The following is a 16,999-nucleotide window of genomic DNA, read 5'->3' as shown; positions in this document are numbered from 1 at the left end:
CTTTTCAGAATGTCCTGCACCCGCTCCGAGACATCCTTGACCCTTGAACCAGGGAGGCAACATACCATCCTGGAGTCTCGGTTGCGGCCACAAAAATGCCTATCTATTCCCCTTACAATCGAATCCCCTATCACTATTGCTCTCCCACTCTTTTTCCTGCCCTCCTGTGCAGCAGAGCCAGCCACGGTGCCATGAACTTGGCTGCTGCTGCCCTCTCCTGATGAGTCATCCTGTCAACAGTACCCAAAACGGTGTATCTGTTTTGCAGGGGGATGACCGCAGGGGACCCCTGCACGACCTTCCTTACACTGCTCTTCCTGTTGGTCGTCCATCCCCTATCTGGCTGAGTACCCTTTACTTGCGGTAAGACCAACTCATGTCATTCTCAGCATCGTTGATGCTCCAGAGTGAATCCACCCGCAGCTCCAGTGCCACAATGCGGTCCGTCAGGAGCTGGAGGCGGATACACTTCCCGTACATGTAGTCATCAGGGACACCAGAGGTGTCCCTAATTTCCCACATAGTACAGGAGGAGCATAACACGTGTCTGAGTTCTCCTGCCATGACTTAATCCCTAGATTAACTTAATTTGGCAACAACAACGCTAAATGTTACTTACTGACGACCTATTTGTGACACTGGCAGGAGGCAAGACGTTCACCAAGCTCGAACTGACTTCAGCCTACATGATGCAGGAGCTGGAGGAGTCTTCGAAGGGCCTCACCTGCATCCACGCACAAGAGACTGTTCATCTACAACAGATGCCCGTTTGAAATTCGGTCGGCTGCAGCGATCTTCCAGAGAAACATGGAGAGCCTACACAAGTCGGTACCACACACGGTGATCTTTCAGGACGATATATCGGTCACGGGTCGGGACACCGCCGAGCACCTACAAAACCTGGAGCACGTCCTCCAGCGACTGGATCACATAGGGTTGCAGCTGAAGAGGTCGAAATGCATCTTCATGGCAACAGAAGTGAAGTTTTTGGGGTGAAAGATCGCGGCTGACGGCATTCGGCCCACAGACGCCAAGACAGAGGCTATCAGGGATGCGCCCAGGCCACAGAACGTCACGGAGCTGCGGTCGTTCCTGGGACTCCTCAACTATTTTGGTAACTTCCTACCAGGGTTAAGCACCCTTTTAGAGCCCCTACATGTTTTATTTCGCAAAGGTGAGAACTGGGTATGGGGAAAAAAACAAGTAATTGTTTTTGAGAAAGCCAGAAACATTTTATGCTCCAACAAGCTGCTTGTATTGTATAACCCGTGTAAAAGACTTGTGCTAGCATGTGATGCGTCGTCGTACGGAGTCGGGTGTGTATTACAACAAGCTAACATTGTGGGGAAGTTGCAACCTGTCGCCTATGCTTCCAGGAGCTTGTCTAAGGCCGAGAGGGCCTACAGCATGATTGAGAAAGAGGCATTAGCGTGTGTGTTCGGGGTGAAGGAATGCATCAGTACCTGTTTAGCCTCAAATTTGAGCTGAAAACCGATCACAAGCACCTCATATCCCTGTTCGCTGAAAACAAGGGATAAATACTAATGCCTCAGCCCACATACAAAGGTGGGCACTCACGCTATCAGCGTATAACTATACCATCCGCCACAGGCCAGGCACCGAGAACTCAGTCGGCTACCATTGCCCACCACGGGGGTGGAAATGGCGCAGCCTGCAAACTTGCTGATGGTGACGCAGCCCGCAGACATGTTGATGGTCATGGAAACATTTGAAAATGATAAATCAACAGTCACGGCCCGCCAGATTAGGACTTGGACAAGCCAAGATCCTCTGCTGTCCCAATAAAAAATTGTGTACTGCATGGGAGCTGGGCCTGCATCTCCGTTGAAACACAAGAGCCAATCAAGCCGTTGCAGTGGCGAAAGGACAATTGGCCTTCATTGCGAAAGGGATAGAGTACAAAAGCAGGGAGGTCCTGCTGCAACTGTATAAGGTATTGGTAAGGCCGCACCCGGAGTACTGCGTGCAGTTTTGGTCACCTTACTTAAGGAAGGATATACTAGCTTTGGAAGGGGTACAGAGACGATTCACTAGGCTGATTCGAGAAATGAGGGGGTTACCTTATGATGATAGATTGAGTAGACTGGGTCTTTACTCCTTGGAGTTCAGAAGGATGAGGGGTGATCTTATAGAAACATTTAAAATAATGAAAGGGATAGACAAGATAGAGGCAGACATGTTGTTTCCATTGGTGGGGGAGACTAGAACTAAGGGGCACAGCCTCAAAATACGGGGGAGCCAATTTAAAACCGAGTTGAGAAAGAATTTCTTCTCCCAGAGGGTTGTGAATCTGTGGAATTCTCTGCCCAAGGAAGCAGTTGAGGCTGACTCATTGAATGTTTTCAAGTCAAAGATAGATAGATTTTTAAGCAATAAGGGAATTAAGGGTTACGGGGAGAGGGCGGGTAAGTGGAGCTGAGTCCACGACCAGATCAGCCATGATCTTATTGAATGGCGGAGCAGGCTCGAGGGGCTAGATGGCCTACTCCTGTTCCTAATTCTTATGTTCTTATGTTCTTATAACAGCGTAGTGCTACCAAAAAAGAGCAGGGAGGCGTTCATCTCAGATCTCCACAGCACAGACCCGGGTATATTAATGATGAAAGCGATAGCCAGATCCCACGTGTGGTGGCCAGTATCGACTCTGACTTAGAGTCCTGTGTACGGCAATGCAGCGTATGTGCTCAGTTGAGCAACGTGCCCAGAGAGGCACCACTAAGTTTGTGGTCCTGGCCCTCCAGACCATGGTCGAGGATCCATGTCAAATTTGCGGGCCCATTTCTCGATAAAATGTTCCTGATGATGGTGGATGCTTTTTCAAAATGGATTGAATGTAAAATAATGTCGGGAAGCACCGCCACCGCCACCATTGAAAGCCTGAGGGCCATGTTTGCCACCCACGGCTGCCTGACATACTGGTCAGTGACAACGGACCATATTTCAGCAGTGCCGAATTTAAAGAATTCGTGACCCGCAATGGGATCAAACATGTCACCTCGGCCCCGTTTAAACCAGACTCTAATGGATAGGCAGAGCGGGCAGTACAAACAATCAAACAGAGCCTTAAACGAGTCACAGAAGGCTCACTCCAAACCCGCCTGTCCCGAGTACTGCTCAGCTACCGCACGAGACCCCACTCGCTCACAGGGGTGCCCCCGGCTGAGCTACTCATGAAAAGGACATTTAAAACCAGACTCTCGCTGGTTCACCCCAACCTGCATGATCAGGTAGAGAGCAGACGGCAGCAACAAAATGTAAATGATAGTCGCGCCACTGTGTCACGGGAAATTGATCTGAATGACCCTGTGTATGTACTAAACTATGGACATGGTCCCAAGTGGATCACGGGCACAGTGATAGCTAAAGAAAGGAATAGAGTGTTTGTAGTTAAACGAGACAATGGACAAATTTGCAGAAAACACCTGGACCAAACGAGGCTGCGGTTCACAGACTGCCCTGAACAACCCACAGCAGACACCACCTTTTTCGAGCCCACAACACAAACCCAAACGATCAACGACACTACCCCAGACCAGGAAATCGAACCCATCACGCCCAACAGCCCAGCAAGGCCAGGCTCACGCAGCAGCCCTGCAGGGCCAACAACACGCCAGCCCAGCGAGGGCACAGCCAACACACCAGAACAGACATTTGTACCGAGGCAGTCCACCAGGGAAAGAAAGGCTCCCGACCGCCTCACCTTGTAAATAGTTTTCACTTTGACCTTGGTGGTGAGTGATGTTGTGTATCTGTAAGGCATGCACTCCCATGTTCCGCCAGCAGGGAGCTCATCCCCTGAAGTCCCAAGGGATCGCAGCATCCCTTGGGAGCACTGTATATAAGCCGGCCCCTAAGGCCTGTTCCACACTCTGGAGTGTCTTATTAAAGACTGAGGTCACTGTTACTTTAACCTCCCTGTGTGCAGCCTCATCTGTGTTCGGAACACAATACTTACCTCAATGGTTTCCCCTGAAGGTGTTCCGATGTTTTGTTTTAATGCTTTATCTTTGCAGGTCTTTGACCCTCCGTGGTCCCGACTCCATTCTCGGCAGCACTTGGGCGGCAAGAGCCTTCGTCGCCGAGATTGGGAGCTCCCGCTGGCTGCCGCCCAGATTGTCGACGTAAGTCTCTCTTTTGCCACCTGCTGCCCTTTGCAGGACCTTTTTGATGAAAACCTGGCCCAAAGAACTGTCAGGTACCTCGGTGGCCATTGGCGGTCCTTTGGGCGGCACTTGGGCGGGCGGGGGCCTTCACCAATTTTGGGCCCTAAATGTTTTTACTTTATAATGCAGCAAATGGAAGTTTGATGGAATTTTGTAAGTTTTCATATTTTTTTCAACTGACACGCCAGCACCGATGTCTGCAAACAGGGCTGGAGGGTCGGAGTGCCGGCCGGCAGAACCGATCGCGAGCCCGGACACAGGGGCTCGGGGCTCGGCTGCAAAAGAAGCCGGAGTGCGGGGGGGTGGTGGGGGGCTGTGCAAGGCAATCGGAAGGCATCAGAAGCCTGCACTACGCATCAAATGTAGCCTGGTGTGTTGGGGCGGGATCCTACTGCGTCCCTGCAGGAACTACCTTCACACTTTTTATCACAAAGTTTAAAAGGACAGTCACTGGGAGCATAGCAGACTCTTCAAATAAGTTTATTTTCACTGAGCACTTTGCTCAGGACTAAAGCTGAGTGGCATTTGACTTGATGTCCAACAGACCCACTTGGCATTTCTGCCTATTCCATTGCTACAAAAACTATAATACGTCACATGGGATGACGGTTGGCAAATTAAAAAATAACATCTTCTGTAGGTAATTTAACATATCATTTTTAGCCTTCAATCACCGTGCCTGCTTCGACCTGGCTGTGGTCCGTACAGACCTGTGGGGAGAGAGAACAAAGAAACTTGTCCTGCCTGCCTGCCTGCTGTTTTTTGCTTCTTGCAAAGGTAAAAATGTAAGCATGGGGGCAATACTGGCAATGCCATACCTTGTCCAAACCTTTTGCATGACGGCGCTGTGGAGGAGACAATTGTCGACGTCATCGCATGACGAACCTCAGAGCCCGTAGGGTGATGGGCAGGAGGCCTTACCCATCTCGGGTATATCAAGACAGGCGTTCGTACCTCCACCTGAGTGATGCACACTGTGTCAGAAGGCTGCATTTCTGCAAAGAGGTTGTAACTGAGATCTGTGAGTTGGTAAAAACAGACCTGCAACCTAGAAGCGTCAGGAGAACTGCTTTGTCATTTGAAGTGAAGGTTACAGCTGCACTTTCATTCTATGCATCTGGATCGTTCCAAGCTACAACTTGGGATGTGTGCGCCATTTCTCAACATGCAACACATGTCTGCATTCGGCAGGTGACTGTTGCACTATATGCCTGGAGGAATGACGACACCAAGTTCCCCATGTCCGCCCAGGCAATGCCTGACAGGGCTGTGGGCTTCTCCAGGATTGCTGCCTTTCCAAAGGTACAGGGCTGCAATGATTGTACCTGGCTCATGACCCCCCTACACATAACCCGGAAGGAAGCTGACCAGGAATACAGCATGTCGCACATTGCAACGCGCAGCATAATAGAGGGGACCATTGGCATCTTGAAACAGCATATCCGATGCCTGAACCAATCCGGAGGCTATACTCCCCTGAGATTGTCAGTCAGTTCACTGTTGTGTGCTGCATGCTCCATAACTTTGCCATCATGAGGTAGCAGCAGCTGGTAGTAGAAGAGCCACCTGAGGTGAGAGTGGCTGATGATAATGATGAGGAAGATAGAGATGATGATGAGGAGGACGAGGACGAGGAAGCAATGCAAGTACCTGAACCCGGAGCACGACGGCGGAGGAGGGCGGGCTGTCGTGCCCCTTTAACGATTGTTCGAGCCTTGCATCAGCCGCTCTCCCGTGAACGCTTTGCTGTCTGGGGCCTCAGCTGTTTACACTGTACATTAATGATTTAGACGAGGGGATTAAATGTAGTATCTCCAAATTTGCGGATGACACTAAGTTGGGTGGCAGTGTGAGCTGCGAGGAGGATGCTATGAGGCTGCAGAGTGACTTGGATAGGTTAGGTGAGTGGGCAAATGAATGGCAGATGAAGTATAATGTGGATAAATGTGAGGTTATCCACTTTGGTGGTAAAAACAGAGAGACAGAATATTATCTGAATGGTGACAGATTAGGAAAAGGGGAGGTGCAACGAGACCTGGGTGTCATAGTAGGGGGTACTGAAGTTTCATGTTCAGCCATGAACTCATTGAATGGCGGTGCAGGCTAAAAGGGCTGAATGGCCTGCTCCTGCACCTATTTTCTATGTTTCTATGTTTCTATGTGTTGTGTTAATGGAACAAATGATGGAAATAAGTCTTGTTTACTTCAAAGTTGTGTGAATAATCGAACAGATAATGGAAATGATTCAGTTATAATTTAAAATATATTTTATTCAAATGTTTAACAATTATTTGTTTGTACTTAACTTTAATAAACATATTCTTGCATCAAACTTGAAAGTATTCACTTAAGATCACTTACAAACTTCAAGATCACTAACAAAATCTCAGATCACTTAAAAACTTTAAGATCACTTACTTACTTTGAAACTTGTAAATTTACATAACTTTCAAAAAACTTTTAATTTGAGAACAGTTACAATAGTAACAACAATAATATCAACAGCAACAAAGAAAGGCTGCACCCATCTCTACTCCACCTTATTCTAAGACCGCCCGCTGCGCTGGGTCTTGTTGACCCCACCACCCTGCCTGCAGGTGCTGCGCAGCATTTCTCAGGTTGGTTCCAAGCTTATTCTTTCAAACATCTCAGGTAATGCGCAGTTCTTGATGGGGGGGGGGGGCGTGGGCAGGCGGCAATATGGAAGGCCTAGCTTGGGCCCCTTCAGAGGCTGGTCTGGGGATTGCAGTGGGAACTGCAGTTGATTCTGTCAATGGGCACAGGGTCTGGGCGTGTTCCCTTATTGCAACAGCTAACTCCAACCTGCCGTCCCTCATGTGCCCTGACAGTGTCTCAACTACCTCCAACATTCCCTTTCTCATGTCCGTCGCCAGTATCTCAGCTACCAGTGACATGCCTTCCCTCATGTTCACCAACTGTGTCTCAACTACTTGTGACATTCCCTCCATCATGCTCACTGACTGTGTTTGAACTACCTGCGATATTCCTCCCTCATTTGCACCAACATGGTTTCAGTGACTGAGATATTCTCTCCCTTATGTTCCCGGACGGCGTTCGCATTTCTCATGAGAGTGTTGTTGCTTCCCCCGACAATCCCGATACCTCATCACCCAGCCCATTGATGGCGTCCAGGAGTGATCTCGTAAGATCAATGCTCTCCGCACTCATTGCCATCATCTGAACCACATCTGTTAGATACTGCACTTCAGGAGAGCACTATCAAGCTCTCTTTCCCCTCACCCTGGGTGTGGCTTTCTGCATCCCACTAGTACCCGCAGCCTCAGACAGTGGGGCCCTGGCTGTGCCTCTCTGCACCCCACTGGAATCCCCAGCCTCATGGAATGTCCCACCAACACTCAAACCACTACTCAGAGAAGGGGCTTGCACCTCAATGGGCAGCACCTGCACTTCCTCCAAAGTGAGTACAACAGTGGGGACTTTATCCATCCCCCCACCCCCGCCCCCCCGCCCCCGCCGTCACCCCTTGGTCTGGAGGGTGGGTTTGTAAGATGTTCTCCTCTTCAGGCTCGTGCTTGTCTGCTTCTTCTGCATCATTAGGGTCTGCCTCAAGTTCTACAATACATAACAGAAGAGACAAATGGTTAGCAGCAGGGGAGCGGACAGGGTGGGTGGCATGAGTAGGCTCACACAACACAGGCAGCAGGCTGACTTGAAGGACCACAATGAATGATAGCACATCGCATCAACCGAAGCGTAGCTGACGGAGACATCCCCATGAACCGAAGCTTGGTTAGCCCACGCAGTATTTAACATTTAGGAAAGCCAGACTGTGGAATTTGCAAGGTGTACCCTCTCCCTCGAGCGTTGGCCCAGCTTGTGCTGTGGTGGTCGCTTTTCTCCAGGCAGGACCCATCAAAGCAGCGACCCTCTCTTCCAAGGATGCCAGTGGCTGCAGATTTGCTGGGCCTCTTCCTTTTCGAGTTAATTCTCGTTTGTTATGTGCCACTTTCTTAGAAACATAGAAACATAGAAAATAGGCGGAGGAGTAGGCCATGCGGCCCTTCAAGCCTGCACCGCCATTCAATGAGTTCATGGCTGAACATGCAACTTCAGTACCCCATTCCTGCTTTCTCGCCATATCCCTTGATCCCCCTAGTAGTAAGGACTACATCTAACTCCTTTTTGAATATATTTCGTGAATTGGCCTCAACAACTTTCTGTGGTAGAGAATTCCACAGGTTCACCACTCTCTGGGTGAAGAAGTTTCTCCTCATCTCGGTCCTAAATGGCTTACCCTTATCCTTAGACTGTGACCCCCTGGTTCTGGACTTCCTGCATTCTTCCTGCATCTAATCTGTCTAAACCCATCAGAATTTTAAACGATTCTATGAGATCCCCTCTCATTCTTCTGAACTCCAGTGAATACAAGCCCAGTTAATCCAGTCTTTCTTGATATGTCAATCCCGCCATCCCAGGAATCAGTCTGGTAAACTTCGCTGCACTTCCTCAATAGCAAGAATGTCCTTCCTCAAGTTAGGAGACCAAAACTGTACACATTACCCAGGTGTGGCCTCACCAAGGCCCTGTACAACTGTAGCAACACCTCCCTGCCCCTGTACTCAAATCCCCTCGCTATGAAGGCCATCATGCCATTTGCTTTCTTAACCACCTGCTGTACCTGCATGCCAACCTTCAATGACTGATGTACCATGTCACCCAGGTCTCGTTGCACCTCTCCTTTTCCTAATCTGTCACCATTCAGATAATAGTCTGGCTCTCTGTTTTTACCACCAAAGTGGATAACCTCACATTTATCCACATTATACTTCATCTGCCATGCATTTGCCCACTCACCAAACCTATCCAAGTCACGCTGCAGCCTCATAGCATCCTCCTTGAGGCTCACACTGCCATCCAACTTAGTGTCATCCGCAAATTTGGAGATACTACATTTAATCCCTTCGTCTAAATCATTAATGTACAATGTAAACAGCTGGGGCCCCAGCACAGAACCTTGCGGTACCCCACTAGTCACTGCCTGCCATTCTGAAAATTACCCATTTACTCCTACTCTTTGCTTCCTGTCGGCCAACCAGTTCTCAATTCATGTCAGCACACTACCCCCAATCCCATGTGCTTTAACTTTGCACATTAATCTCTTGGGTGGGACCTTGTCGAAAGCCTTCTGAATACACCACATCAACTGGTTCTCCCTTGTCCACTCTACTGGAAACATCCTCAAAAAATTCCAGAAGATTTGCAAGCATGATTTCCCTTTCACAAATCCATGCTGACTTGGCCCTATCATGTCACCTCTTTCCAAATGCGCTGCTATTACATCCTTAATAATAGATTCCATCATTTTACCCACTACTGAGGTCAGGCTGACTGGTCTATAATTCCCTGTTTTCTCTCTCCCTCCTTTTTTAAAAAGTGGGGTTACATTGGCTACCCTCCACTCCATAGGAACTGATCCAGAGTCTATGGAATGTTGGAAAATGACTGTCAATGCATCCGCTATTTCCAAGGCCACCTCCTTAAGTACTCTGGGATGCAGACCATCAGGCCCTGGAGATTTATCGGCCTTCAATCCCATCAATTTCCCCAACACAATTTCCCGACTAATAAGGATTTCCCTCAATTCCTCCTTCTTACTCGACTCTCTGACCACTTTTATATCCGGAAGGTTGTTTGTGTCCTCCTTAGTGAATACCGAACCAAAGTACTTGTTCAATTGGTCTGCCATTTCTTTGTTCCCCGTTATGACTTCCCCTGATTCTGACTGCAGGGGACATACGTTTGTCTTTACTAACCTTTTTCTCTTTACATATCTATAGAAGCTTTTGCAGTCCGTTTTAATGTTCCCTGCAAGCTTCCTCTCGTACTCTATTTTCCCTGCCCTAATCAAACCCTTTGTCCTCCTCTGCTGAGTTCTAAATTTCTTCCAGTTCCCGGTTTCGCTGCTATTTCTGGCCAATTTGTATGCCACGTCCTTGGCTTTAATACTATCCCTGATTTCTCTTGATAACCACGGTTGAGCCGCCTTCCCTTTTTTATTTTTATGCCAGACAGGAATGTACAATTGTTGTAGTTGATCCATGCAGTCTCTAAATGTCTGCCATTGCCCATCCAGTGTCAACCCCTTAAGTATTATTCGCCAATCTATCCCAGCCAATTCACGCCTCATATCTTCAACGTTAGCCTTCTTTAAGTTCTGGACCATGGTCTCTGAATTAATTATTTCATTCTCCACCCTAATGTAGAATTCCACCATATTATGGTCACTTTTCCCCAAGGGGCCTCGCACAACGAGATTGCTAATTAATCCTCTCTCATTACACAACACCCGGTCTAAGATGGCCTCCCCTCGAGTTGGTTCCTTGACATTTTGGTCTAGAAAACCATCCCTTATGCATTCCAGGAAATCCTCCTCCACCATATTGCTTCCAGCTTGGTTAGTCCAATCTATATGCATATTAAAGTCACCCATGATAACTGCTGCACCTTTATTGCATGCACCCCTAATTTCCTGTTTGATGCCCTCCCCAACATCACTACTACTGTTTGGAGGTCTGTACGCAACTCCCACTAACATTTTTTGCGCTTTGGTGCCCTTTGGTGCCCTTCTGAAAATATAACGTTTTCGTGAGGGTGTCTTTCTGCAGGTTGGGACATATATAGATAGTCACATTTACAATTGCAATTCCATTGAAAAATGAAAATATCACTTATACTATTTGACCAAGGTCCTGCTACTTCTTTTTGCACTGGCCTCCAGACCTCGGAGTGGTCACCATTGCACAGTAATCCTCTGCAAGTTGGTTCCAGCGTTTCTTCATTTCTTTGGGTGGAACTTTTATGTGACCTCTGCTGGTGTCCAGCTCCTGCCATCTGCTCTCAATCACAGTAACTAGTGCCTCCACTTCATCCTGTAAGCAATTCTTGGTCCTTGTGCCGCGTTGCATCTTGTATTCCTGCTCTGATTTTTCCAGTGAGAATTAAAGTTCTTACACACAATTGGCTCTTTAAAAATGGCCGATTGCAGATCGGGAGCTATACTGCGCATGCGCACCCATAGTAATCACATCAAAAACATCCTTTTTTTTCGTGCATGCGCCAAAGGGGGCGACATTGTTTCTTCGGCGCAGACAGTTGGCTCCACCCCCTGAGGCTACAGGACTGGCTGCACGGCGCCAACTTAAAAAAATAGAGCGGGGAAATTTGGCACCTTTATTTTTGGATTCGTTCTGGCCTAGGAAAAAGGGCGGAACTTTGCAATATGCCAAAAAACGTCTTTGGGCAAAATTGAGCCCTCAAACTCTACCCAGTTGTGAAATTGAATTCAAAAATTTGATCTTTGATATCAAATACATTTGCTATAAAAATGACCATAAAGCCACTGGATTGTCATAAAGACCCAAGCTGGTCCATTTGTTACTCCAGTTCCACACCATCTCAACCCCTCAATTAAATTCCAACCGGTAACTCATTCCCGGGTATCCATTATTCTATATATAAACCACCCAAACCTCTCAATTAAATTCCAGCCTGTAACTCACACCCGGGTATCGAGTATTCTATATATAAACCACCCGAACCCCTCACCCCCAGGTATCCATTATTCTATATATAAACCACCTAAACCCCTCGATCAGATTCCAGCCTCTAACTCACTCCTGGGTATTAATTATTCCACAAACAATCTACTTGACCCCTTAGAATTAATTTAATTTCGCATTTGTTCTCAGCAGGTGGATTGTATTGGTAAAAAGGGCTGGATATTGTGACTTATGACTGGGGTGCCAATCTAGCCCTGTCCTGAATGGTGTCAAGATTCCTGAGTGCTGTTGTGTCTGCACCCATCCAGGTATGTGGTGATGTATTCCATCACATTCCTGACCAGTATTATAGATGGCTTTGAGTAGTTAAGAGGCCATCACAGCGTAGTCAGCCTCTACCCTGCTCTTGTAACCAGTGTGATAATATGGCAGGTTTAGAGGATTGGGACTAAAGTTAGGCACCCACAATATTTCACACGTTGGTGGCAAAGGTTCAATTTGTATTTTGACTTGATGAACATGACACAGTTAGAATTTTCTGGGATCTGTGTGGGCGCAATTGGAGGCAAGTCAGGTGGGAAATTTGAAAAACCTCGGAGTGGGTCAGGAACCCCTTGTCATCCCACCCTTACACATCTTTCCCTCGGATGCATTTGCTGAATGGCAGAGGCAGGTGAGCTAATTTAAAATCATTATTAGGCACTTGTCAGAACCTCAATGTGTCGGGTGTGGCTCAGTGGCTCAGTGTTACCTCTGAGTCAGAAGGTCGTGGGTTCATGTAACACTCCAGAGACCTGAGCACAAAAATCTAGGCTGACACTCCATTGCAGTGCTGAGGGAGTGCTGCACTGTCGGAGTTGCCGTCTTTCAGATGAGACATTAAACCGGGGCCCTGACTGCTCTCTCAGGTGGACGTAAAAGAGCACATGGCACTCTTTCGAAGAAGAGCAGGGGAGTTATCCCCGATGTCCTGGCCAATATTTATCCCTCAATTAACATAACAAAAAAGCAGATTATCTGGTCATTATCACATTGCTGTTTGTGGGAGCTTGCTGTGTGCAAATTGGTTGCCGCATTTCCTCCATTACAACAGTGATTACACTTCAAAGTCCTTCATTGGCTGTTAAGCGCTTTGAGACATTTGGTGGTCGTGGCGCAGCGCAGACCTGGACAATGTGGACCACTTCCCATATCTCGGGAGCCCCCTATCGACAAGAGCAGGCATTGAAGACGAGATCCAACACTGCCTCCAGTGCAGCCACCTGAGGAAAAGAGTGTTTGAAGACTAGGCCCTCAAAACTGCTGTCAAACACATGGTCTACAGAGCTGTAGTAATACCTGCTCTCCTGTATGGCTCAGAAACATGGACCATGTACGTTAGACACCTCAAGTCGCCAGAAAAATACCACCAAGGATGTCTCCACAAGATCCTACAAAAAACCTGGGAGGACAGACGCACCAACATTAGCATCCTCGACCAGGCCAACATCCCCAGCATCGAAGGACTGGCCACACTTGATCAGCTCCGCTGGGCAGGCCACATAGTTCGCATGCCAGACACAGGACTTCCAAAGCAAGCGCTCTACTCGGAACTCCTTCACGGCAAACGAGCCAAAGGTGGGCAGAGGAAACGTTACAAGGACACTCGCAAAGCCGCCCTGATAAAGTGCAACATCCCCGCTAACACCTGGGAGACCCTGACCAAAGACCGCCCGAAGTGGAGGAAGTGCATCCGGGAGGGCGCTGAGTGCCTCGTGTCTCAACGCCGAGAGCATGCAGAAATCAAGCGCAGACAGCGGAAAGAGCGTGCGGCAAACCAGCCCCACCCACCCCTTCCCTCAAAGACTATCTGTCCCACCTGTGATAGGGACTGTGGTTCTCATATTGGACTGTTCAGCCACCTCGGAACTCATGTTAAGAGCGGAAGCAAGCCTTCCTTGATTCCAAGGGACTGCCCATGATGATGATGATGGTCATGAAAGGCATTATATAAATCCAAGTCTTTCTTTCTTTTCACCCTACCTTTCAAATTCCCCTGGATGAGCATGGTAATCAATCACCTCGGGAACCATGTCTGTGAACCTGAGGCGGAAGTTGAGTGGCCATTAAACTAGCTGATTAGTCCACAGCATGGAAAGTATAATAAAGAAAACTCCCACCTCACAGCTGATCACTTCCATAAGGCTAATGCAGTTTCTGAGTGTATTGTCAGCACTTGGCCTTGGGCAACGTGGACCACTTTCCATACCTCAGGAGCCTACTATCAGCAAGGGCAGACATCGACGATGAGGTTCTACACCGCTTCCAGTGCGACAGTGCAGCCTTCGGCTGCCTAAGGAAGAGAGTGTTCGAAGATCAGGCCCTCAAATCTGGCACCAAGCTTATGATCTACAGGGCTGTAGTGATACCCACTCTCCTATATGGCTCAGAGACGTGGACCATATAAAGTGGATATCTCAAATCACTGGAGAAATACCACCAACGATGTCTCCGCAAGATCCTGCAAATCCTGGGAGGACAGACGCACCAACGTCAGTGTTCTCACTCAGGCCAACATCCCCAGCATCGAAGCACTGACCACACTCGACCAGTTTCGTTGGGCGGTCCACATTGTCCGCATGCCCAACACAAAACTCCCAAAGCAAGCGCTCTAATCAGAACTCCTACACGGCAAGCGATCCCCAGGTGGGCAGAGGAAATGTTTCAAGGACACGCTCAAAGCCTCCTTGATAAAGTGCAACATCCCCACTGACACCTGGGAGTATCTGGCCAAAGATCGCCCTAAGTGGAAGAAGAGCATCCGGGAGGGCGCTGAGCGCCTCGAGTCTCATCGCCGAGAGCATGCAGAAATCAAGCGCAGGCAGTGGAAAGAGCATACTGCAAACCAGACTCCCCACCCACCCTTTCCTTCAACCACTGTCTGTCCCACCTGTGACAGAGACTGTAATTCCCGTATAGCACTGTTCAGTCACCTGAGAACTCACTTTTAGAGTGGAAGCAAGTCTTCCTCGATTTCGAGGGACTGCCTATGATGATGATGTCACCACAGATTTAACTTTCGAGAGGCTGCAAGTGTTTCCAGCCACGTCGGTATCCAGTGTCACTTCATTAGTAGAATCTACCACACCACTGACAGATTGCTTCTATCATCACTACTCTGACCTGCCATATATTTCATTAGCATGGGTGCCATTTATACTGTCTCAACTTGGTCCTCAGAATCGGTCCACAATGAGTCCCAACACCAAAAACTCCAATCTTCTCCTCAACATAGAAATATAGAAACATAGAAAATAGGTGCAGGAGTCGGCCATTCGGCCCTTCTAGCCTGCACCGTCATTCAATGAGTTCATGGCTGAACATGCAACTTCAGTACCCCATGCTGCCCAACGACCCAACGACCTGATGCTGCGCAGAGGGAATCAGCACAGTGCTGCACCACGTCAGAGATGATTCCCCCAACACAGGGGATACAGGTAGAGGATGAGCTTCCCCATAAGAACATAAGAATATAAGAATTAGGAACAGGAGTAGGCCATCTAGCCCCTCGAGCCTGCTCTGCCATTCAACAAGATCATGGCTGATCTGGCCGTGGACTCAGCTCCACTTACCCGCCCACTCCCCGTAACCCTTAATTCCCTTATTGGTTAAAAATCTATCTATCTGTGACTTGAATACATTCAATGAGCTAGCCTCAACTGCTTCCTTGGGCAGAGAATTCCACAGATTCACAACCCTCTGGGAGAAGAAATTCCTTCTCAACTCGGTTTTAAATTGGCTCCCCCGTATTTTGAGGCTGTGCCCCCTAGTTCTAGTCTCCCCGACCAATGGAAACAACCTCTCTGCCTCTATCTTGTCTATCTCTTTCATTATTTTAAATGTTTCTATAAGGTCACCCCTCATCCTTCTGAACTCCAACGAGTAAAGATCCAGTCTACTCAATCTATCATCATAAGGTAACCCCCTCATCTCCGGAATCAGCCTAGTGAATCGTCTCAGTGCCCCCTCCAAAGCTAGTATATCCTTCCTTAAGTAAGGTGACCAAAACTGCACGCAGTACTCCAGGTGCAGCCTCACCAACACCCTGTAGAGCAGGACCTCCCTGCTTTTGTACTCCAGCCCTCTCGCAATGAAGGCCAACATTCCATTCACCTTCCTGATTACCTGCTGCACCTGCAAACTAATTTTTTGGGCTTCATGCACAAGGAATCCCAGGTCCCTCTGCACCGTGGCATGTTGTAATTTCTCCCCATTCAAATAATATTCCCTTTTACTGTTTTTTTTTCCAAGGTGGATGACCTCACATTTTCTGACATTGTATTCCATCTGCCAAACCTTAGCCCATTCGCTTAACCTATCTAAATCTCTTTGCAGCCTCTCTGTGTCCTCTATGCAACCCGCTTTTCCACTAATCTTTGTGTCATCTGCAAATGTTGTTACACTACACTCTGTCCCCTCTTCCAGGTCATCTATGTATGTTGTAAACAGTTGTGGTCCCAACACCGATCCCTGTGGCACACCACTAACCACCGATTTCCAACCCGAAAAGGACCCATTTATCCTGACACTCTGCTTTCTGTTCGCCAGCCAATTCTCTATCCATGCTAATACATTTCCTCTGACTCCGCGTACCTTTATCTTCTGCAGTAACCTTTTGTGTGGCACCTTATCGAATGCCTTTTGGAAATCTAAATACACCACATCCATCGGTACACCTCTATCCACCATGCTCATTATATCCTCAAAGAATTCCAGTAAATTAGTTAAACATGATTTCCCCTTCATGAATCCATGTTGCGTCTGCTTGATTGCATTATTCCTATTGAGATGTTCCGCTATTTCTTCCTTAATGATAGCTTCAAACATTTTTCCCACTACAGATGCTAAACTAACCGGCCGATAGCTACCTGCCTTTTGTCTGCCCCCTTTTTTAAACAGAGGCGTTACATTAGCTGATTTCCAATCCGATGGTATCAGAGTTCAGAGAATTTTGATAGATTATAACGAATGCATCTGCTATAACTTCCGCCATCTCTTTTAATACCCTAGGATATGCATTTCATCAGGACCAGGAGAATTGTCAACCTTGAGTCCCATTAGCCTGTCCAGCACTATTCCCCTAGTGACAGTGATTGTCTCAAGGTCCTCCCTTCCCATATTCCCGTGACCAGCAATTTTTGGCATGGTTTTTGTGTCTTCCACTGTGAAAACCGAAGCAAAATAATTGTTTAAGGTCTCAGCCATTTTCACATTTCCCATTATTAAATCCCCCTT

Source organism: Pristiophorus japonicus, chromosome 9 (genome assembly GCF_044704955.1).
Source record: "Pristiophorus japonicus isolate sPriJap1 chromosome 9, sPriJap1.hap1, whole genome shotgun sequence".
In the NCBI taxonomy this organism is placed as follows: domain Eukaryota; kingdom Metazoa; phylum Chordata; class Chondrichthyes; family Pristiophoridae; genus Pristiophorus; species Pristiophorus japonicus.
Note: the sequence above shows the minus strand (reverse complement) of the source record.